At 39.6% G+C, this 23,347-nt stretch overlaps 1 protein-coding gene across 11 annotated transcripts in view; it reads left to right on the top strand.

Moving 5' to 3' along the window:
* SOX6 (SRY-box transcription factor 6) overlaps nt 1-23,347 on the top strand; it is a 459,717-nt gene that overhangs the window by 151,767 nt on the left and 284,603 nt on the right. The window contains exon 1 of one of the 11 annotated variants that reach the window (XM_077930891.1): nt 7,403-7,536. The exons of 8 other annotated variants lie outside the window; for them this stretch is intronic. The gene's annotated coding sequence lies outside the window, so the exon portion shown is untranslated. Of the gene's footprint in view, nt 1-7,402; nt 7,537-7,799; nt 7,872-23,347 lie in introns of those variants that run through there. 2 more of the 11 variants (XM_077930892.1, XM_077930861.1) reach the window with 2 other exon arrangements.

Raw genomic sequence — 23,347 nt, 5'->3', positions numbered from 1 at the left:
TGGTTTTAGGTAGGGCAGGAAATGACTTCATACTGTTGGAGTCTATAAAGCACAGTTGCAAATTTTTACTTGCAGCAGAAGATACTTTGTTTAGGTCTTTTGTTTGTCTAGAGAACTAAAGTAGTTGAAGCCACAGAAGAATCACTTTTCTTTCCATTCCTCTGTGAAGCAAACTTTGTGCATGGAAACAACTTTGCCTTTACTTTGAATCAAATGGAGTGATTTCTCTGTTTTTTTCATTGCTAGAAGGGGATGACTATTTGTTTATTGCTATCAGGCCAGTTCTAATGCTCCCCCATTGAAGCAAAAGGAATACAGAGCCAAGGTCAGACTTCAACCCTCCCTTCGGAACTCTCTCAACCAGGAAGGGCCCAAGTTTCTCTGCTGCTGTTTTGGGGCTGGCACCATTTCTCATCCTCTACCAGGGATATAATTCAACAGTTGATGGGCAGCAGCACTTTTGAATGGGAGCCAAGCTTGGTTCCCATCCCACCTGGACTAAAAAGTAAAGGACCCCTGATAGTTACAGTAAGTCCAGTCGTGAACGACTCTGGGGTTGCGGCGCTCATCTTGCTTTACTGGCTGAGGGAGCCGATGTTTGTCCACAGACAGTTTTTCCGGGTCATGTGGCCAGCAACCCCAGAGCAGCACATGGAAACGCTGTTTACCTTCCCACCAGAGCGGTACCTATTTATCTACTTGCACTTTGATGTGCTTTTGAACTGCTAGGTTGGCAGGAGCTGGGACTGAGCAATGGGAGCTCACCCCATCGCGGGGATTCAAACCACCGACCTTCCAATCAGCAAGCCCTAGGCTCTGTTGTTTAGACCACAGCGCCACCCGCGTCCCTTCCCACTTGGACTACAGGTCTACAAAATCAATAAATTTAATAGATCTATTAAATGCAGGGCACTGCATTTTGGGTAACTTTAAATGGCAGGCAGCCCCCATGGATGGGAGCTGAGCTTGGCTACCATTCAAAAGTGGCACTTCTGTCTACTACAAAACACCCAGAAGCCCTGCATGGAGGACAGTGAATGACCAGTGACTGGATCAAACCTGTGAGTGGTCCTTCTAAGTCCATGAGGCCTTGGCCAGTACTTGAGCTAGCCAGCCACTGGTGCCAGGCTGAAGTGATATCATATGTGCATCTGGAACAGGTCTTTAAGGGACTTCCAACATATCAGATCACATGTGTTGTGGGAGAGCCAGAATCAAATCCTCTAATGTTTTTATTAAAGTAGAGTGGTTCACTTTTCATTAGAACAGCTACAATGTAGGTGGGGTGTTTGTAATAAACAACCAGGATCTTCATGACTCCCTAAAATCATCTTTCTTATCCAGATTATAATTGTTTAAGTGTTTTCTAGGTGGGGAGCTGTGTTACCCACCTATGCACACAGTGGCAGCAACAGGAAGTGCAACTCTCCGAAAGCACTCTTTGGGTTGCAATCCTATATCCACTTAGCTGAGAAGAGTAAGCCTTATTGAGATAAGTGGGATTTCCATCTGAGTAGCCATATTTAGGATTATGTACTCTCTTCATTCTGCTTTCGACTTCTGTTGCATTGGTTTGCCTTGCTCTCCCCTAACAACGTAGCATGGTTCTGGTCTTCTTCGTAGTTCCCATATTAAAATATTTCCATAGAAATATTTCCCGAACTTGCTTATGTGACCGAATGCAATGAATTCTTTATGAATAAAGTGGTGCAGAGAAGAAGACCACATCTTGGATAATTCATTGTGTTCCTTTAAAAAGGTCTTTATTACTTTGTGCAATAGTGCAGTCACCTGGCAGTGGGTCATTAGTGTTTTAGTCATCTTTCCTTCACAACAATGCACAACATGCTAATTAAAGGGTTCTGAAAGCTAAGCAACCTGTTTTAAAATCAGACATTTTAATTTGCAGCTATAATGGCTATATTATAATAACGGGCTTTGCAAGAGAAAAAAAAGGCACTTCTCATGTTCCAGTAGCGAGGCCCAGTGTAACGGAGGCCAACAAAATTAAAAACCTCATAATATGACCTTTGCTTGGGATAAAAGGCTGTTTCATAACAATTTCCTTTTGTTCTTTGTTTAAGCCATTACTCCAAAAGGAGACTCCGATTAATCTAAGTAAATGCATCATTACAGCCCTAATCCATGTCCTTCTGTCAGTGTCTGTTTTAATTAAATAAGAAACACTAGGAGAAAGATATCACGCACAAAACTGTGATTGGAGGAAGAGAGGCTTGGTTGATCAGGGTAAGATTAAAAAAGGCTTTACAGTTTTGTCCACTTGCATAGCTCCAGAAGCTCTACTGTTGCAAGTTAAGAGAGGAAAACTTGCAGAACAGTTTACATGGTGCCCTTTCTTGCTGTATCAAGACAAGTAGGTTTCCTGAGAATCTAGGTATTCCTTTCATTACATCAATAAATTAACAGTGAAAGTGTGTTAACAGCACACACTCATCTCATAGAGTGTATGTGGCCTGCCTAAATAATTTGAAACTGTTTGTGTTCTCATAATTTGATGTACTGTAAAAAAAGATGATTTGCTTAAAGAATGTACAGACTAGTGGTGTCAATTTATTTAGCCTATTTTTAAACGAATGTCCAAATATTTGATTTTTTACAAACAAAAACTACTTTGATATACTTTAAGATTCTGAAATATTTTTGGGAATGCAGGAATGCAATTATTTTAAAGCCAAGGAATACTGTCTTTAATAAACTTTTTATACAATTAATGCATCTAATCTGGTTAATATTGCTAGAGCTATGCATTCGTAGAAACTCTTCCTCGAGGTAGTGTTTTAAAATCCCTCTGGTGAGAGCTTCCTCCCATATCCAGGCCATAATATTTGATGTAATGAAAAGAGAAAGTGTACAGTGCTGAGATTAATTAATTTAGCCTAACAAGATGAAGATAAATGAAGCAAAGCAAGGCTTGCATAAATCAAGATGTCTTGTTTACAGTTTAATACTTTCTGATATTATATATTTCCTTTTTCAATTTACAAAAGAAAAGTACCTGACTTAAAAAAATGTGCACAATATGCAGTACCCTGATAGAAACAGAGACTTGTACGTATAGAAGTGCAAATTAAGTACAAAAAACCAAACCTTTTATGAGAGGGCTTATGGGAGCCTTCCTCAACCTGGTGCTCTTCAGATATTTTGGACTGCATTTCCCATTATTCCCAGTCAGCCTCTTTGAATATTTGTTAGATACAGTATGTGAATATATGACTATATTTTTAAAAAGCAGAAGGAGTCATTCAGCCACAAAGATTGTTTTTTTCCTGTTCCATTACAAAATATTTCTGTTCTATTAAAAATACTGACTTCATTCTCCTTAAATCATTCCCCCATCTTTTCTTACACCCTCTCCTTTCACATTCAGCAAGCTCCCACATTTAACCCTTCTCTGTTTGTGTTGCCTCCTCTAACATTATTTATTTTGCCTTTCTGTGTACTTCACAAATGTCCATGTTTCTGCTTCACTAAACTTCTGAAGATTTCAAAATTATATTTTATATAAACTTCAGGCAGTTAACTTCTACAGGTAGCCCTAGGCACCTTCTTGCACTGTACATTTTTTGCAGACTATAACGATACAGCAGATGGTATCCAAATCTAGTCCTACTCAGAGTTAACCCATTGAAAGTAATGAACCTAAGTTAGTCGTGTGCATTAACTACAGTGGGTCCACTCTCATTAGGACTAGGGTTGAATACCACCCAAGCCTTGTGTGTGCGTGTAAATATGCTCAACAGTGATGAAACATTTCACCAGGGTGTCAGGATCCCTTTCCGTACAACTGTAACTTATATTGTTATACTGTAACAGTATATTGCTGTGCCTCCACTTCCTGGTCATCTGTGGCCAGCTTTGTCCTATCATTTAGGTGACAAAGAAGAATCCTGTTGAGTCAGGCTAATGGCCTAGCTAGTCCAGCATGCTGTTCTCACAATAGCTGGCCAGATGCTGAAGGATGCCCATAAGCAGAACCTGAGCACAGCTGTACTCGCCCCACTTCTGATTCCTAACAGCTGGTATTCTGAGGCATACTGCCTGTGAAGTGGAGGTAGAACATAGCTATTGTAGATGGTATCCTTTCCAACCTTATGCCTTCCAGCAAGATTGGAGAGACCCCAGTCATGATGCAGAGGGCATAGCTGGCCAGCTGTTGGGGTAGGAGTAGCTCTTCTCTCCCTAATAGGTCTCATATTAGAGCAGCTGTGAAGTGGGAGAAAGTGTGCAATATGCCCCAAACTGTTTTTGTTATTGGCATAGATTGGCAACCTCAACAACTGAAAAGAAGAGGTTGGGGAGATCATTAAAACTCACGGAGTAAAATAAACAGTGATGTGTTCGACACATTAAAACTGTGGCTTCCATATGCCACATAAATAAGCAAATATTGTGCGACTCACCAAACTGCTCAGAAGGTTCAGTAAATATCCACTAATGGAAAATGATTTTAAGCTTACCTACTTTACAGTGAGCCCGTCCATCAGACAATTTCAAATACAGTATTCTTAATCATGTGTAGAGTTGGAACAATTTGCCTATTTTTATAATTTTGGATAGTGATATTGATTTTGGTTGTTATACTTGAAATATAATTGGCCACATATAGAATATCAGCCTTCTTGAGTGACAGGAGACCCTCTGGGATAGTGTGGGATGGGGAATGTAGCTGGGGGGAAACTAGCAGAAATATCAGACCCTCCTCCTTGCATGAGCAGATGTACCTTCTTCCACTTGGGCAAAGGTCTCTCTGGATCCCACCTATCCTATGCATCATAGTTACTCCCTTGCAACCCCTCCCTTCTGCAACTTTGCAGGGGAATACTTTGTTTAAAAATAAATAAATAATAGATAAATGGAGGACAGAACTGAAATTGAAGGAATAATTGCTAGTCACTGGCTGTAACTGATATACAGCTATTTTTAATAGGAAGGGGTCAAGCATTTTCATATCTTCCATCAATTTCAATGGCGTGCTCTCAGGAGAAAGTTAAGCTGTACTTTACCATGTCTGAATTTATTCACGGTTCATAAGAATACGTAGTGAGTTCTAAGTAATTTCAGATTACTATTAAAGATAATATTTTGACGAAAACTTTGGTAACTTCCCAATTTTACCACTTAGTTTGATGTACCCCATAATGGGTCTACAAAAGCTGACATTTTATTGATCCAAGAGAAGGCTAAGGAAGTGTCCTCCTTCATTACTGTAGCCTGGTAAGAAGTGATATTTAGCGTAAATGTAGACCTCTTCAGATGGTATTCCTGTGTCTGAACACTTTTTTTTAGATCGGGGAGGGGGGCAAATCCCTGCAACTGCTTCGAAGGATTTCAATAAATAGGACTTTTTACCCAAACAATTGCCTTTTATATTACTTTTAAACAAAACTACTAGTCCATCAAGAGTTTCAAAAGGAAAAACAATTCTGCGGAGTGCTGGTATGGCAGCACAGACCAATCATTATGGCACCCATTCTCTAGTCCTTTATTTTTCAAGTTCTCAACAATAGGTTGTTGATTCAATGGACAAGACCAGAACAATTAAGTTCTCTGTTTAGCAGCAGTGCAGCATTTTAATGCCCTCCTCTAATAATGGTCCCATTATTGTTATTCTAAGACTGGGCCTCAGGAGGAGGAATATTTGCTGGAGGTACGTCATTATTTTGCAAATTTCGATTAGCTCATCATGTTGTCTGTACTGTGAAAATCGTAGCTAATTAGAGCAGTGAGTTAGACTACCAGCTTTTGAGCTTATGAGTTAAAAGGTAGCATACTTGATAGTCCAATGATGTGAAAAAGGTGGTTAAAAGGAGGATTAGAGCTGTTGCCTTAGTAACTCTAACTTCCATCTGTGAGGGAACAATGGACTTGTGTTTCTCCCCCACCTTGGTGTAAAAATTGGTTTTGTTTTGAAAGGACAGGGCTCTTTATATGACAATCTGGAATTCAGCCTGAGTGTAGTTTTAATTGTTAGAAGAGACCATTGAGGGATAGGCAGGGTGAAAGGTCATGGTGAGCTCAAGGACATGAAAGGTGGTTGTCTCATGTAACAATAGCAGATTGTTTTGTCTTATTATTTCTAGCCAACCACTAAGTCAGGTGATGGAACAAATACCTCCAGATTAGTCAGGTGAAACAGGAAAGAGAGATAATGTACCTTGCAGAGAACAAAAGATAACTATAGTTCAATTTTATTAAACAGAGTTGGATTTATTTGTGTCTACCATCTGGAAAATAAAAAAAAAAAAGCTTGTTTACTAACTTACCATTCCCTGTGTGCTTTTCTATGGCACCACCTCTGTAGGCCATCACATCTCTGGGAAGCACTCCAATGTGTTAGAAAATGTTATTTAAGCTTTCTTCCCATGAAGAAAACCCCCCAGGAGTATCAGTGATGTGATGCTTAACAATAAATTTAGCTGCTGTGCTTTCTCACATTATTGGCTTTTTAAAAAGGTTTTCCTTCAAACACGCAAAGAATAATATTCACTATAAATATGAAGGAAATTTGCTTCACACTTTACGGCATTTTATTATCTGCAGCACATCTTATGGAAAGTTTACTATAAATGGTTTTAAGAGCTGCTGCTACAAAGCGCTTTACTCCCATGTAAAAATATTACATTTGCTACTTATTCTGTGCAAAGATGAGGTCAAGCCCCTTTGTGCTAGGCCTGATCTTGAAGAGGTTCTGCCTTTTGTCTGTGGGGAACGTAAAGGTACTTCAGGGCTGTTTAATAAAACAGCTCTAGCATGCTTTTTGCAGGGAAATCATTTTTGTTAAAGTGAAAAGGCTGCAATCTCTTGGATTTTGCCCAGGGCTCCCTAAACCTAACGCATCACTTTTTAAAAAGAATAGGCAAGATAGAAAGGTTGTTATTTCCCTTTATTCTCTTTTCTTTAACACGACACCTTAGCTATCCTAGTTTTATTTCCTTTCATTTTATTCCAACCAAAGCAAAATCCACCACACCCCCACTAAAATACCAAGATTTCAAGCTGCTTTCCTATGACACTGTCAGTCAACAAACATTACTCCTTCTTATTTTCTAGTTTTTTTCTTTCTCATAATACAAATTCTCCATGATCTGTTGTACTTATCTGATAAATTACTTTTTTAGCACTGGTTATTCATTACTATAGTTAGGTGGGTGAGAAGGAGGGAAACCTCAATAATTTCTAGGTTTCCCCCTTTCAATAATCCTGGCCTCACTTGAACTGTAAAAAAGCGATTCAGGGTGCCTGCCTGTTATCTTCTTGCTCCTAGCCACATTTACTCTTCACTCTCTCTGTCTGACAACACAGATGGACAGTCTTGCATAAACTGATAACTGATAATTTTGCAGCTAACTAGTCATATGGGGAAGTCAGTCACACTTATTTTGCATTTGGAGAGTAGTACTAATTCTTACTACTCTGGCTCATGGGGCAAAAACTGATGGTTTTCCCACGAGGTGATTGACTGCTCATGTGAGTAGATGCCCATAGTTGCTTGAACTTGGAACATTGGTTTAATGTGTAAGTACTTTCTATATTATTTACTATTATTTACTCAAGACTTGGTTTGGGGGGCCTTTAATTTTAACGTTCTTAAACCAAATCCCATAATAACCTAGTTTGTTTTGGTTTTGTTCTTTTACTTTTCTTAACGCATGGGTGAGAAAGTGCACATTCAGTTCAGGATTAAATGCAAGGTAATACAAAGGGTTAACCAGAAGAGAATTGCAAATGAACTGATCTAGAAAGTTGATTATTAATCCAGCAAGAGAAAAATATCCATCCAGTAAGCAAGAATTAGTACCCAAAGAGCTGATAATACTGTTCAGCCTGTCGGTGTGGAATGGCAGAGTCAGGTAAGCACAGACATCTTATTACAGAGATTAAACATTTTCCTTAAGGGAACATCTAATTTTAGACTGATTTTTTAAAAACCAGATATAATGTTAAGCATAGCATAATCCACCTTCTCCCCTATGTCAACAAAATACATTTAAAGGCAGATTTGGCAATAACTTTGCTTTATATTGCTAGTTTGTAAACTACCTTTGAAAGCCTGGATTGGGTTGCGGTTAAGAATAAGGGTAGATTAGAAAAACCAAAACAAGCTTTAATGTGGTGTTAAACATAATAATCCTTCACAGTGACAACTTGAAAAATTACATAATTTCTCTTCCAGTGCAAAAGCTCTGGAGAACTGAAAAGCAGGAGTAATACAATAGTAAGATTTTGAATATAAGAGTTTCCACATTAAGAGAGCCAGCAATTGTGAAAATAAGGGTGTCATGGAGATTGTGCTCATCGTGATATCTACTAACCTCTCTTGATAAAATTCATTTTTATGTCCCAGAGTTAAGTAGAAGGAGAGGAAAAGCAACAGGACAGACACAAAGAAACAGCAATGGCACGTATATTAAGGGGGAAACCTCAGCAAACCACAGCTTTATCTTGTTTGAAAAGAATAATTATTAGCCAGCCTTTCTGAAGAGGGACATCTTCACAGAATGATTGTCAGATGTCCCATCTTCCAGTTATCGGCGGCTGTATTTTGTGCGCTCTTCCAGTCAGTCATTAGACACAAACAAATTGATATCCTTTTTAAGCAAACAAGTCTGATCCTCAGGGAGCAGCATGAGTGCAAGGCCCTTTTCAGTTAATCCAGCTTGTTCCACCAGAACACTCCTTTGGCATGAGGATCTTTGTATGCAGCAGTCAGTGTGTTATCTCTGGGCTGTATTAGGGTCATGTCTGATGTTGAAGACTTCCTCTTTGCATACTGAAGATAGATGCAGAGAAGCAGGCAGAAATCCAGCACACATGAATTTCTACCACCCTAGTAACACCTGAGCAGGAGGTACTTGAACTGAGGTGGAGGCACAGGTGAGGCACCCAAAGGAATGATACTTGCGCCTCACCATTTCAGCATTACAGAGACGTGCACCTGGTGATTTCCCACCTTCACCTCTCTTTTCTGCAAGTGGGTTTTCACAAAATGAACAGGGAAATGTAACACTGTAGCCTCTGCTAATGTGTCTGAAACACACAAAATATTATTTTATATTAAGGTTGTCACTCTGTGAAAGAACTGCTGATTAATTCATTGTATCTACATAGAATTCTGTAACAATAAAATTATAATTCTGAAGCAGGGCGTGGGCGAAAGCATTGTTCATTTGATTTTGGGTGGTATGTGTTTATTGTAAGTGTGGTTGGGAAGGGCCATAGCTCAAGGGTAGAGCATCTGTTTAGCGTGCAGAAGCAGTGTTAGAAACTGAGAGATGACAGCTAGGAGCTAAATGGCACCTTAAACCTAGGTTATGGGCACAACAGGGGCACACCTAGGCGTGCATTTTTATAACAAGAATACAAAGCTGAAAATGAATGAACTGTAGCTAAAATACTATGTTCATTTTTCACATGGTCTAGTCATTCCCCTGTCCATCCCCCTAATATTCTTAGGAGAGTCTCTTCTCCAGTCTTCAGAGAGTAGCTGGAAGTGGGGAGGCAGAAAAGGGCCCTCCTTTCCTTCCACTCTGCAGTTTTAATCTGAAATCTTAGGCACAGTATTGTGCCCAGAGCTCAGAAACTGCTTGCGCTAATGAAATTCCCTGTCGCAAAATGCACCTAGAACAATGGGAGTTTCGAACACTGTGCAGAAGGCCCCAGGTTCAGTCCCTGGTGTCTCCAGGTAGAGCTGGGAATACTACCTGTCTGAAACCCTGGCAAGCCACTACTAGTCAGTGTAGATAGTACTGGGTTAGGTAGACCAATGGTCTGACTTGGTATAAGGCAGCTTCCTATATTGGAGGATGCAAAGTCTTAGAAGTGGCATTCCCCATTCCCTTGGGAGGGGAGGAGGAGGGGTAGGCCTCTTCTAAAATGGCCTCTGCCATCCACAGGTTTGGGAAGCAATATGTGAGTTTTAAAAATTGCAGCTATTGGATATATTTGCAGCTATTGGCTATAACCAAAGAATTGTATGGCTGTGGTAAATTAAAGGAGTGATGTCACAACTGCAGAAATCCAATGCTGTTGGCTGAATCCTTGTGAATCACAGTTCACAGTGACACTTCACCATGTGGCACTTCTCCCTAGGGAGGGAGTATAGCTCAGCAGTAGAGAATCTGGATTACATGCAGAAGGTCCCATGTTCAGCCACTGGCATCTGCAGGTAGAACCAGGAATGCCCCTTTCCATAACCCTGGAGAGCTGCTGCCAGTCAGTGTAGACAGCACTGACCTAGATGGATCAGTGTTCTGACTTGGTATAAAGCAGCTTCTTATGCTCCATTTTAATCCTTGGATCTGGGGTGGTGCTGAGGAATCATGAAGGGGGAAAATGCAGACCGTATTCCACACGGGTAGAATATGCACCCCTGATCACATAGCACATTCTGCAGTCAGAATGGAGGCATGCACGTGACTGAGATGTCCTCCCATGTCCCCTGCCCTGAATAGAGTCCAACAGATGTGCTTAGTGTATAAAATGACCCTAAATCACTTAGTACTCATGAGTTTTTCCATGCATACAAGCAATGCTTGCTGCTTCATATTTTAATTTAATTGAAGGGAATCAGAAATGCAAGATGCTTCTACTGCACAAACTCTATGGTTAAGGCATTCCACAGTGACCAAAAGTGCATTTCACGACCATTGGCTGGTGTTTTAGCGAAGCCTCCTTATTGTGAAGAGAGACCTAGCCACTGTTTTGCATGCTGTGGTATTTACTTAACTTGACTATTATAATGCATTGTACATAAGGTTGCCCTTTTTGGTTGACTAGAAGCTGCAGCTGATCCAGAATGCATTAACACAGCTTTTTGTGTGTTACTGGTTGCAGGAAGCATGTGACACCAGTTTTATGTTAGCTGCATTATTTACCATTTTGCTTCTGCAAAGGAAGCATACATATGTGGAACTTATTAACAATTAAGGCAAACCTAAATTGTATAATATTGTGTGATCTCAACAGAGATCAAAGTAGCTAGCTCATCCATCACCCATCCAAAATAACTTAGCTTTAACAGCTGGCTGAAAAAAGTGCTATATCCATGGACCTGGGGGAGTTCTCATATATATATATATATATATATATATATATATATATATATCTTAAAAACCAGTTAAGAAAGTTTAACAAATCTACATCATTACACTTACTATTCCATTCTGCAACTTTCCAAGAAAGAAGATTTAGTTATAGGTTGGCAGTAACACAGTCAAGTCTCCCCACTCCAAACAGAAAAGGGTACAGCCATTGTCCTTTGGTAGTCCAGGGATGTGCAAGATGGCTATTGCTGTATTGGCAATGAGTGCATTGTCTTATGTAGGAAATCGTGCAGGGTCAGATCAAGGTCCAGCTAGCCCAGCACTTCTTGCAAGAATCCCTTCAACCAGCAGGCAGGAGGTTGTCAATTGGAAATCCATTGTTCAAATTATTCCCACCCTTGAGTTCCCTCATCTTTGTCCCCTGGCACCATTAACTGAGCTCAGATGGAGAGACCAGGTGCCTCCTGAGATTAGATTGGCTATAACGAGGAGTAGAATGGTTCTGGTGTAAACTATTTTGAGGGCAATATGGTGGTAAAGCAGCTATGCATTTAAATACTGTATAAGAAATACACTGAAGGAACATGTGAACCGGTTCTTTTGATTTTAAGACTGCTGGCCAGGTATGGTTTCCTTTTTGTATTGTATGCATGGTTTTAAGTGTGTATATAACAACACTGTCTGAAAGTTTTCCTGTGAAAGGGGCTTCTGTTTTTTTCTGCCTTGTTCACAGGGTGCTATAGAATTTCTTTAGAATTTAAGTGGGCATGGCATTGAGCGCACCATATTCTTGTGAAGTAGCCAGCAGTGGCATGTGTGTTTTTCTTTCCATTAAACATTTCTGCAGCATTTCAGCCTGCATTTTCTGATCTGACGAAGTCCCATGGGAGGAGCTACCTAATGACACCTCCACCTGGCCTTAAATTGAATTGTGGGCAGCTGGGCAGGCTTGCCTCTGAATGCTTGAGAGCTGTATGATTGTGGGGGTTTCCTTTCTTTTTGGAGAAAGAATTCATTTTACATTTAATTGGATGCCAACCTGGACACATGTCTTTCTTCCCTCACTCCCTTTCTGAACAGAAGCTGCAAAGAACTTCTTCCTGTGAGCAGGTATGGCGGTGGCTAATGCCCTTCCTTTGAATGGGAGGCTGCTGCATCATTTTGAGGTCCGGTCTTTTCTTCCTGCTAGCTGTAGCAGTAGTTTTGTGCTATGGCACACCCTATGGTAGCCATTTTGTGACCGGAACCTAAGACATTTTCTCACAATTTCAAGCCATTGGCTCAAAAAGTTTGGTGATCCCTGCTCTAGGGGCTGTCTTTGGAGACTTCCACCTTACACTGACATCACATTGCAGCATTATATTTAAGTAATATTTCAAACCAGGTTATTTTTTTACAGAACAATTAGTGCAATTTTTTTTTTAAATTAAAAAGCTTTTAAATAAAAACAATGTTTTTAATTTAAAAACCCAATTTTTATCAACCCTGATTCAGCAGGCACATTACAAGTTGTTTGTGAAATGCTAATATAATACTTCACTAACTAGAACTTCCATATAACTATTGGGCTTTTAAGCATTTCTCTCTCTCTCATACATCATTTGATCCTGCACTAATAAATCTAGGCTAGTTTGCTTGCAAGAATCAGTAATCCATTTAACATCCATTATAAATTTCACTTTATTAGCACAAGGTTAATGGGCCAATTACAACCTTCTCCTCTTAGGGAAAGGAAAGTGAAAAGAATCAGGCATATTATTCCAAAACACATCTTAACACAAAACCATAAACATTTTAGTGTAAATGAACCACAGTTCTGATAAAGAAGTACGCTTATTAGAAATGTGTAAAAAGAAACCAAAACTGATAAACCGGCATCTGTGTTCAGTGACTAGTTAACATGTTTATCTTGAACAGACACAGTGCCTGGGTTCCTACCAGGTAGCCCACTGGGATAGTGACCCAGAATTGGAAGATTCCTGTTATAAATAGCATGCTCTTTCTAGAAATAAACTCCAGCATGAATCTATAAACTATTGTATGAAAATTACCTTAAAGAAAAACGTTTAAATGTTAAACGGAGTCAAGCTTGATGTATGTTGTCTTCTTTTGCCACATGGAAATGTATTTGGTTTTGTGGCATATGTTTCTTTTAGTCAAAGATTAGATTACTGTTTTAAAATGAGGAGATGATAATGATGATAATAATAATAATAATAATAATAATAATAATAATAATAATAATAATAATAATTTTTTATTTATACCCCGCCCTCCCCAGCCAAGGCTTACAAGCAGAGCGGCTTACAAGCAATAATAAAAACAAGAAGAATGATTACAACTTAAAAACAAAAATAAAATACAACATTAAAATAATGGAACATTAAAATATTAAAATGTAACCTCATTGCAGGAGAAGGAAAAGAAAAAAGAAAGGGAGGGTGGGAGGGAATCAAATTGGCTCCAAGCCAAAGGCCAGGCGGAACAACTCTGTCTTACAGGCCCTGCGGAAAGAAATCAGATCCTGCAGGGCCCTGGTCTCATGAGGCAGAGCGTTCCACCAGGCCGGAGCCAGAGTTGAAAAGGCCCTGGCTCTGGTTGAAGCCAATCTAACTTCCTTAGGGCCTGGGACCACTAGGGTGTTGTTATTTATGGACCTTGAGGCTCTCCGTGGGGCATACCAGGAGAGGTGGTCCCGTAGGTACGAGGGTCCTAGGCCGTGAAGGGCTTTAAAGGTGATACATTACTCCTAACATTCTCACTATAATGATTGGTTCATACAGTCCTGTCCTCTGGAAACGTAAAATTTTTTAAAACAAAAATAGGCACCTACTTTTAGATGTAATGGATCTGTGGTTTGAGCTATATATAATTTTTCTTTTTAAAAATATATGGTCTTCATTAATTATGGGTACTGAGAACAAAAGTTCCTAGTTCCGATTATCTTCATGTTGAGGTAAATATTGTGAGATATTATCCTACACAAGTATAGCAGCAGGGAATGGATTGTGGAATATAACAAATAGTCCCTCAGCTTTTGGGGGAGCCAGGGAGGGAGGTTGTTATGGTTGATGTATTCTTAATTTAATGTACAGACACATATTAGGAATTCTCATTCAGAAAGGTGACATATAATTGCCAATATTTTTATTGTGGGAATTTTGTATTTATGTTTACATAATTTAAAAATAATAACAACAAATTATATACACACAGACATATATGGTAGGATTCAACTAAATTGTTGTGTGCGCAGAACAGTGTGACTTTCTCCCTCTTCTGCCACCCCCACACCCCAGATCTGGGGAAAACTCCACAATAGGTTTACTGGGTGTGAGGCAGGAGAAAGGTCTCGTTTCTCTGGAGGCTCACAGTGGCACACTCTTTTAATGATAAACCATGGATTCTCATTACATCTGAACTGGCCTGTGATGCCACATAAATCTTCACAGTCTCCCTCTTTCTTTTTTACACATTTGTTACAACATTACTTATCTTTTCCTGAGCTTAAATTTAGTACATCTGGAATTGGAGGAAGAGAAGCTACACATTTCACGAATGAAATGTAACAACGAGGCCGATAAAATGGATATATTTTGTTCAACTCTACTCCGATTCAGACAGAACTGCGGTAGTGGGAGGATTTCTACAAAGGAAATGAGCAATAGCAGAGGCTGATGAAATGCTGCAGCTACGTTGCTTTTATTTGGGGTAGCCTGCAAATGACTATGACATAGGCCTCTTATGGATCCTAAAATAAGATCGCAGTGGAACATAAGCCCCTGGAATGTCTATGCTTGTGGCATGTGACAAGAAATCCTGTCTAGTCCATCTGTGGGTAATGCAGAAAGGGTGGTATGTAATGGCTGAAGTGCAGCATGAATGTGTTGCTTTTCTCTGGGAGGTGTCTGCAGAGAAAGAATGAGACTGTTGTTCAGAGTATTTATTTTTGGTGGCTGTTAAAACCGTTTTGTGGAACAACTTGGTGATGATATATGAATAGGTAGATATAATGCTTTTTGGCATATTATTAGATCATTGAAACAGTTTGGATTAATGAAGAAATTTTTAAAAGTTCTCTACACTTTCGTATTTTAAGTGATCTTGTGCTTCAGCAATTCTGCCAGTGGTCAGCTACCTCTACAAAGGGAAATGCCTACGTCTACTAATCAATATTGTGCGAGTACTTCTAACTAAGTATGTCTGGAGTTTGGAAGAACATACACTCAGTCTTGTCGAGGCTAACGAAAAGGCTGTTTCTCACATTACAAATGGAAGTAATTGAAGATACCAAAAGTGTTTGCAGATGTAATTGGGATCTGATGGAATTTCTTTGCTGGAAGAAGGCTGGAGGCATTTTTTACCAATTCCCCTTCCTCTGCCTCCTATGCTGTTTGAAAGGACCCCCCAACTCTCTTGACCAACTTTTCAAAGAACACAGTGGGGCTTCAGGAGGAAGGAGCAATAATAAAAAACACCTCCCTGTTCTATTCCTCCAGAACAAGCAGAAGGCCACAAATCTGGACCCAACCATTTACTCACCAAGGACCTGGGTTGGTTGCATTTCCATTTGAAGCATGTGTTCAGTCTTAAACATGAGTTTGCAGCTACATGATATTGCAGAGTAATTCTATGAAAGCTGATGACTGCGCTGGGTGGGACCAGCTGGATCAGTGGAGAAAGTGGAGCATGGCTTGTTTTAATATCTACGGCAAAAGAAGTAAAACATAACCTGCCAAAAATTTAGTTCTTCCCATGCCCTATAGTGTTTTCTGTCAGCACATAAAAATATGGAATTGCATAGCTGCCAGTATACAGCCTCCGGGCTCTGTCAAGATGTATGCAAGTGCACGGAAGATATTTTGCTTTCCCTAGTAGCAGCTCTTCATGCAGCTTTGGGAACCTTGTTTATATAATGTCTATTAGCAACTTAAATACATTTGCACGTGCCTTTCTCTATCATTGCATGATGCATGTGATTGTCCTGGAATAATCTTGGCATTGGCTGAGGTGTGTCAGACAACTGAGGTGTCAATTGTCATGGAATGGCTGTGGAGCTCATCTCATGATAGCATGAAGAAAGTGTTGTTCAAATATGTCCTGAAAATGGTAACAAGCAAAAGACAGGCATGTGTAGTGGATTAGATGTATCTGTGTAGAAACCCTGGCCAACTCTCAGTGCCAAGCAAATTAGTGCTATTGTGATATAACCATTACTTCAGTTTGGAGAATTTCCTCATGAGCGCACTCACTTTGAAGAACAAATTATTCCCTCTTAGACACACTGCATTCTGCTTTTCAACTTACATAACATTCTTGCTTTTATCCTAAACAACATGGCTCAGGTTTCACATGCCAAAATTGTGTGTGGTGTGTTTGTGTGTAATATAATTCTAATTGTGGCTTGAGATTTCAGAGTGCCTGTAAGTAAACGGCATGTCACTGTGATGAATCTGTTTTCAGTGTTGCTCTGTTATGCTCTGCAAACTGGTTTTATGCTATATTGCTGGTTTTCTCCTCCTCCTTTTGGCTTATCATTTGCACTCTATTTAAGGCTATCATCATATTACAGTTGCCAGAGAATGAAGTAACTATTAATGACCCTGTGACGACTGTCTGTTGAGTCTGATTAGTACTTCTGAGTAAAGTACTGATGTGTAAATAGCCTGAAAGAGAAAAACAGTTTGGTTTTGTTTCTAGGGTTTTAATTGGGAACTACATAATTACTGGAAGACGGGAGGCTAGATACCAACTTCCCAAAGCACCATATGAGTGATATTCCCATTGAATTAACATGAAGTTCTCTAAGATCAGTGCTTTAAAGATTGACCATTGTTGTACTCACACTTCTGAGTTGGATATTTAGAGTAGAGGTAGCTAGTGGTGCCCACCAGACAATGCAGCTTTCATCATCCCTAATTACTGGTCATGCTGGATGTGGTTGATAGCAGTAGGAGTGTAACACCTGGAGAGCAGCACTTTGACTCATCTGATGTCAAGTATTGCTGCATATTTTTTATTTATTAAAATTAGTTTTGTGTTTGCTGTTTCATTAACTTTTACATCAAACTCAATCAGTATAAAAAGATTTGGTTTAAAGGAAGATTCTGTCATAAATAGATTCTATTTTATTACTTTTTGAGGTGGATTTTCATTGTTGGCTATCATGGACTGCTCACAAACAGAAATGTTAGTGCAATGAAACGCATCCTGGTAACATTCCCTGTAAAGGACTCAGGGTCTGCCATGTTGCTGTATTTGCATATCGGAAATAAACTCACTGTAGGTCAATTTGGCTAGTAACCCCTATGCATTTTACCCCTAGTTTGTCTCTTGGCTTGGCTTATTTAGTCACTTGGTGTAAATACTTTAGTCAGGGTGCTTTCCTTGGCTGGCCACATTATGCATGCTGTCTGATAGCAGTATACTATATGGAATAAACTGGTTAATAGATCATTGATGATGATGGAGGCACATGTATAATATGCCTTTTGAGCATGATGTCTGATTCCTTTTTATGTGTGCAAGCAGTTTTTCAGGGCTTCTCAGTTTTCTCCCCCATACTATAGCTCCTTAGCACTTCATCAGAATCTGTTTGCCCAGATTATTAGGTGGCATGGGGGAAGAGGAGCTTGGAGACATGGGTGTGTCTACAGAGGTCCCTCTATGGTACTATGGTACTACCTTCATGTCTGGAAGCTTTATGTCTCTGCATACCAGTTGCTAGGAATCACAAGTAAGGAGAGTGTTGTACTCATGTCTTGCTTGTGGGCTTCCCATAGGTATCATTGGCCACCTTGAAAACAGGATGTTGGACTCAATAGGTATTTGTGTACACACACACACACACACACACACAGAGAGAGAGAGAGAGAGAGAGAGAGAGAGAGAGAGATTAAGGTGCCAAATTTCTTTCAAAATGTGGCTCTCTATTTCATTCCTTTAAATGCAATCCCTGTATTTCTTCAACTGACAGAACTGCATGCATTTGTAATATAAATGCTTTTGAGGCTCTGTGTCCTTGTCAAAAACCTACTTAATTTCTGCCTTGAACTAGACATACTTAATTCCAAATCTTTAATAGGCAAAAAGAATAATACAGAAGAGTCAGACTGACATGAACACTTAGTGGTTTGTTGTGGTGCTAGACCTCAAGCTTGCAGAGGAACCTTTTCTTCTGAATGGGAGTTCCCTTTAATCCTAGGCGTATTGGTATATTGTGTCTTACAGTGAACAGTCTGTGGTGAAGGAAAATAACTCTGTAGTGGCTCAGAAGCACTGTGACCTAATGCTATGTTTGAAACTGATCCTTGGTGAACAATTTCTTCAAATTAAGTTCTATTAGTTGTAACCAGTGCTAATGAGGCGCTGGTAGTCATATATTGATAAAAGTGCATAAAATGACATTCGTGGGCAGCAAAAAAAAAAGGTGCCAGTACAATACTTTGTACCAGTGAGTGTACACACACACACACACACACACAGAGAGAGAGAGAGAGAGAGAGAGAGAGAGAGAGAGAGACAGCATGGCCCTAACTGTGGCAGTGACATGGTTGCTATACTTGGTAAACTTGTCCAATGCACAGAAAAGGCACCCCACATATATACTGTTATGTGCCACTTATCAGTATGTGCTTATATAAATCTTAGTTAGTTACCCTTTTAAAAATTGCCCTACACATTTTTTTTGTTTGAGTTGGCCAGTGGGTGAATTGGCCAATAGTTATAGCTTATTCTACCTCTTTTGTACTTCTGATTTTTAAAGAGATAAAAAAATTGGACATTGTACACCCAAGTTTATGACCTGCTCTATGCACAATTGCTTTTAGAGATTAGAGAGAGACGGCACTAACGCTGTCTATCAGGTTTATTTTTACCAGGTTTTCAAGGCAAAGCATATTGTAAACCCCTCCTCTGGCAACATTTACAGCACTAGCCAGTATGCTAGTGTGTCGATAAACTGTTCTTTAAAATAAGTGATGATACATCTAAACCTGTCACTTGGTTAATTTTGCAATGGGCTCTTCACATGGCCATTCCTAATAGGCCTCCATAATATTTTAACTGCTTGTCATTTAGAGGACTTTTTGTAATTGTTCTAATGAATGAATCAACCCAACACAGAACAATAATTCTCTGTATTTAGATACCCACAGGTTGGTACATATAGAGTAAAAGTGATTAAAAAAACCAAAAACAAACCCTGCCCCCACCACCATCACACTTGTTTCTCAGACATTTGAATTAAGGGTGAAGCCTGCAAGAATGTTGCTGTTTAGTAGGAATTGTACATATAGGTGCTCAACATTGTGTTTGTGTGTGTGTGTGCACGCTCTCGTGTGCATACACACACACACACACACACAGAGCGTATTTTAGCATGCAACTAATTAAAATGAATAAATCCTGGCCCGCGTTACAAACTGCTACAGAAAATTAATTTATATATCCATAAAATAGCATGCACATGTGCTGCAGCTCTGTGTAAGCTGTGTAAAGTAGCGGTTCAGAGTATAGGGTATAATTGGGTAAATTCCCAGTTCATATATTTTGTTTGCCACATGTATATAAGGCAACTATTATATTCTTACATTTTCTTCTTGTTAAGAGGAATGTTTTGCTACAGCATAGAACACTTTACATTTTCATGGACTTAAGTTTTAAACAAGAAAATATAGAGATATTTGCTTTCATCTAGCCTCAATACGGAAACTATTTATCAGTAAATAGAGAGGAAAGCATTACACCAAAGTGGTGAAAGTTCAGTTTTCACTACTAAATAAGTATTAGTGGCTGCCTCCACCCATGATCACTGCAGATGGTGACAGCAGCCACGAAATTAAAAGACGCCTGCTTCTTGGGAGAAGGGCAATGACAGGCCTAGACAGCATCTTGAGAAGTAGAGACGTCACCTTGCCAACAAAGGTCCGTATAGTTAAAGCCATGGTTTTCCCAGTAGTGATGTATGGAAGTGAGAGCTGGACCATAAAGAAGGCTGATCGCTGAAGAATTGATGCTTTTGAATTATGGTGCTGGAGAAGACTCTTGAGAGTCCCATGGACTGCAAGAAGATCAAACACATCCATTCTTAAGGAAATCAGCCCTGAGTGCTCACTGGAAGGACAGATCGTGAAGCTGAGGCTCCAGTACTTTGGCCACCTCATGAGAAGAGAAGACTCCCTGGAGAAGACACTGATGGTGGGAAAGATGGAGGGCACAAGGAGAAGGGGGCGACAGAGGACGAGATGGTTGGATAGTGTTTTCGAGGTTACCAGCATGAGTTTGACCAAACTGCGGGAGGTAGTGGAGGACAGAGGTGCCTGGCGTGCTCTGGTCCATGGGGTCATGAAGAGTCGGACACGACTAAACGACTAAACAACAACCACCACCCAATTTGAGATTATTGTAGTAAATCTGCAGACTGTTAAAATAAAACTTTAGGTCTTAGTTGTGAAGGAGTATAGTCATCCAAATGGTAATTCAGTAGAGTTAGACTTTGTCACTTTTGCCACCCCATTTACCCCATAGCCTTGATGACAGCATAGGTAAGAATGGTCTGCACAGTCATTGTAATCTTTTGAAATCTGTACAGCAGTGTCTCCCTCTCCATCAGAGTTGCTAGACTATAGAGCAGCTATAGAAATCCTAGTCATGGGAATATTGATAAAAGCTCATGCTTGCCTCAAGCATGAAGCTGCAACAAAGGATGTCCACTGGCTGAGTTTCATGTTGCTCTTGAGGCATTTTTTGTAAGTTTCTTTAATGTGACACTTTGTCGAGGCCATCTATTAAATTCGTATAGTGGTTGCAGTTCATGAACTGCTTATTCTTGAGTAATCACACTGATTTCAGGGAGATAACTGCTCCATAGTAAATGTTTAGATATCTGCAGGTATTGATTGTTAAATAACCAGCTGGCCATATCATTTGTTTGGTATTGATCTGGGAATGTTTAAACTAATGAATTGGAGATTTAACAGGCTCTTTCTATGCCATTTGAACATCTTTATAACCATGTTCTTTACAATAATATTTTCAAATTACTATGATTTATATTTATTTAAGTATTTGTATCTATGTATTATTGTATTCTTTCATAGGAACATCAGAAGAGATTTCTGTATCAGACCAAAGACCTATCTAGTACAGAAGTCTATGGGAAATCTGTAGGATTTTTTGCACCCCTTATTGCCCGCTTGCATTTCTTTTGCCAACATTTGCATTCCTTTTGTTCTCCTCATTTGGACAAGGCTTCCATTTTCTGCAGGAAGCCTTCTTTCTTTTAATAGCTTCTTTGACCTTGCTTGCTGTTGTCCTCTTCATTTATCTGCTCACCTATTTTAGCTATGTAGATGGGAACCCTGCTGCGTATTTATGACTTGTGCCTTTTTGAAAACAAACCAGGAAAGGGGCTTTTTACACACTAATGGAAACAGACCAGAGTTTGCCCTATGTTTGCACTCAGCAATGAACTGCAGTAGTGCAGTAGAACATATATGCACAATAAAAAGTACAGGGAGCTGTGTTGGTCCATAATAAAAGGAGTCTCTAAAAATTACAATTGTTATATCTCGCCTGATGAACAATTCTGGAGAACTCAGAAGCTTACCCCACTTCTGAAGCATCTTGGTTGGTCCTAATATATTGCCTTTTGGAATATATACCCAATGTTAGTTTTGTGGATCACATGTGTGCAGATATCTGTAGTAATGACAGAATAAAACATTGTCTCCATTTATTATGGGTTGGAGCTAAGACCCCACCCTTTAGCTTGTCCTTGTAGTTACTTTCATTTTTCTATGCAGTTGTATGTTAACGTGTTGTGCAACAAGCAGCCTCTTCTTGTTCTGGGCCTACAAATGAGTAGCCCTGTCTTGTGTATTAAATAAGAACTTAATAGAAAAATGGCAGCTATATGTGGGAAGACCAGACCACTATTTCCTTGCTAATTAAATCACCGAGGGTGACAAACAAAAGGCATTATTTCTCAATGTTTGTGGCAGTAAAACTTACTCCCTTTTAAAGAAGTTTGTGGCAACAGCAAATTAAATAAGAATGTAACAATACTGAGTGCCCACACTCTATGTGCACAGTTTTCTCTATGCTGATATATGCAGCTGATGGAAGCAATGGAGGCCAGCACTTGGCCATATTTTCTCCAAAGCTGGCTTCCCATCATGAGTATGTGTGTTTCACGGAAAATATTTTCAACAGATATTTCTCATACTTGCACTTTACAGAACGTGTGTGTGTGTGTGTGTGTGTGTGTGTGTTTACTATGCAATCTTCTGTACAGTAGTACCTCTAGTTATGAACTTAATTCATTCCAGAGATCCGTTCTTAACCTGAAACCGTTCTTAACCTGAGGTACCACTTTAACTAATGGGGCTTCCCGCTGCTGCTGTGCCACCGCCGTGCGATTTCTGTTCTCATCCTGGGGCAAAGTTCTTAACCCGAGGTACTACTTTTGGGATAGCGGAGTCTGTAACCCAAAGTGTTTGTAACCCAAGGTACCACTGTACCTTGTGGGGTCACCAACATGGCACCCATGGGTGTAGTGGCATCCCTGATGTCTTCTCCTAGTGACCATGAAGCTCCTGAGCTTTCCTCACTGCCCTCTTCATCATGAGGTAGAAAGGGTGGTTACCCTTTTCTCTATTAAAAATACATGGGGCTGAAGGAAGAAGTTGGAAGAAGAATGCTCTTTTCCACTCCCTCTTTTGATTTTTTGTACTTTTAATTCTACTGGATCCAACTTTTATCCAACTGCCTTGGACAATTGAAGTGGGAATATGTGTTCACTTTCACTCTTCCTTTCTGGAAAGTGATGCAAGGATTGGAAGATTGAAGTGGCCAGAAGTGGGTGGCACCTGTGACACTTGTTTAATCATCCAAATGTGCCCTTGGACTCGACTCTTCCACTTTGGCCATTTACCTCTGATGTCTTGATTATAATATTGTTTGCTTTTGGTCATAAGTATCTAGTGTTTAGCTTTTACATTGTTTGAAGGTGTGTTTGCGTTAGATTATCAGATAACAGGCTCTTTTATACTGTCAGCTCTTTCTCTACCACTAAGTAATAAAATGCCCAATATAAATTTGCAACCTTTGTTATCCAGTTGCTATTGTTTATAGCTTCATGCACTTTGTGTAGATTATAAAACATATCATTGCAAGTGTGGCATTCTCTTAAAAAGAAGTGCAGAAACAAGGGAGAAACCTGCCTGACAAACAAAAGTTGGAGGAAGATCTAGCGATAGAAGTAAAGTCTCTTTTTGTGCTTT

The sequence above is a fragment of the Podarcis muralis genome, chromosome 1 (genome assembly GCF_964188315.1).
Source record: "Podarcis muralis chromosome 1, rPodMur119.hap1.1, whole genome shotgun sequence".
NCBI lineage: Eukaryota > Metazoa > Chordata > Lepidosauria > Squamata > Lacertidae > Podarcis > Podarcis muralis.
This window is presented reverse-complemented; position numbering and strand designations above follow the sequence as displayed.